Source organism: Helianthus annuus, chromosome 5 (assembly GCF_002127325.2).
Source record: "Helianthus annuus cultivar XRQ/B chromosome 5, HanXRQr2.0-SUNRISE, whole genome shotgun sequence".
NCBI lineage: Eukaryota > Viridiplantae > Streptophyta > Magnoliopsida > Asterales > Asteraceae > Helianthus > Helianthus annuus.
This window is the reverse complement of record NC_035437.2, coordinates 135424037-135425835: the sequence shown is the minus strand read 5'-3', so window position 1 is coordinate 135425835 and position 1799 is coordinate 135424037. Positions and strand designations below refer to the sequence as shown.

At 34.4% G+C, this 1799-nt stretch overlaps 1 long non-coding RNA gene across 1 annotated transcript; it reads right to left on the bottom strand.

The window, feature by feature from the left end:
* Window positions 1-403: 403 nt before the first annotated feature.
* On the bottom strand, window positions 404-1102 carry LOC118492540. Its single transcript, XR_004894337.1, has 2 exons — window positions 1035-1102; window positions 404-550 (listed from the first exon to the last, which is right to left on the bottom strand). It is a non-coding gene; the product is annotated as an uncharacterized LOC118492540 (long non-coding RNA).
* Window positions 1103-1799: the final 697 nt, after the last annotated feature.

The following is a 1799-nucleotide window of genomic DNA, read 5'->3' as shown; positions in this document are numbered from 1 at the left end:
GCCGGGTGTTGGGCCAGGTGGCGGCCCAGGGCTGCGCCACATTTTGGAACACTCGCGTCCCGCATGAACTTAAACGGGATCATACGCGGCCCGCCTGAACTAAAGAATTCAGCGGAGTCCGGTTACACCCTCACACGGCCCGCGTAAATGGTTGGGGTGGGTCTATGCGGCCCGCCTCAACTTAAGACATATTGGGATGCATATAAAGACATATTGGGACATTATAAGATATATTCGTCTTGGTTTTCACATACGGGATGCATATAAAGACATATTGGGACATTATAAGATATATTAGGGTGTTAGAACTATTTTGAGGGTGTTGGTTGTCACACCCCAACCGATGGCGGAAACATCGGGATGAGACGTACAAACTGTTTCAAAGACATCATAACACTAAATGTGACAATATAATTAAATTTCATTTATTAAAATTGCTAAGTTTCATACAAAATGTCATAAAAGGGAAATAACAAACACCAAACATAGTTTATTGTAATGTGGGTTTCTAAGCCATCCTAATCAATTCTTCAACTCTTGAATCCTCATCCTGCAGTATGCATTAAAATATAATCAACAAAACATGTTGGCGAGTATACAAGTTTGATAATAGTATAATATGTTTGAAATAGATTAACATGCTCAAATCCACGTGACTATATGATTTCATATTAACAGTTATACTCGTAAAGATGAAATCTATGTGTTCAAACCAAAGTTTAACGCAATTAACATAGCCTAACCCTAGAAGGGTGGTAAATGAGTAACATAGAATAAACCTAACAATACCCATAATATTATGGGAGGGGCGTTTCTCAACCTACAGCGCTGCCATTGTTAGGGGAGGCTTGCAAAGTTAATGAACACACAGTCATAAATGTTTAACAGTAGCATAACCTGATTAACATGAGTCAAATAGATTCACATGAAATGTGGATTGAGAGTGCAAAAATGTTTAACATAGTGTGTTTGATATAGAAATGCTTACAGCACCCAAAATGTGATAAAATAGAAAATGGGTCATGTATACTCACATTGATTGCGTTGCGATTCTTGTAAGTAACGTACGAGTAAGATTGGGAAATCCAAAAGAACGAACGAGAGCAGATTAACCTAAGTATACAATACCACACGAGAGGGGATTACTATAAGTTCAAATAATTTTTCCAATCTCTATATTAGTTATTTATGTATTTAGCTCATTATTAAAGTTATAAGAATATCTTAAAGTTAATACCTAAAATAAAAGGATTAAAATAAAATTGGATTGTTATTTGATTTATATACTAACTGGTTGTCATCATCTTCCCCATTATAATAATAAAACATGCAACTGTTTCTTTGAAATAACACCCATAATTTGTAGTAAACTTTACAATTTCAAGGATCTAGATTTTGTTAATCATCTTGTCATCTTTCTCATTTGAGAATATGGACTCGACAGAATCCCAAACAAAATACCAAAAACCATTGTTACTTATGTTGGTTTAATTACATTAAAAATTGGAAAACTTAACTACTATGGATATAAAATGTCAAAGAATACATTGATTTAATATTACAAGGTATATTATAGCTGAAAAGGATAAGGAGATTCAATTATTTAAACAGCAAATATTTATCTCATAAAATTGAATAAGAGGTAAAACAAATGAAAGGTTTCAATAAAAGACTAAACAGATGCATGGGGGCCGGGTCGAACCCGTGACACCCGACTTCTTCGGAATTGGTAGTGACTAACATATCTGATGTTGTTCAGTTTTTTTTTATCATTTGATTAATCAAACAGTTCGTCTTCT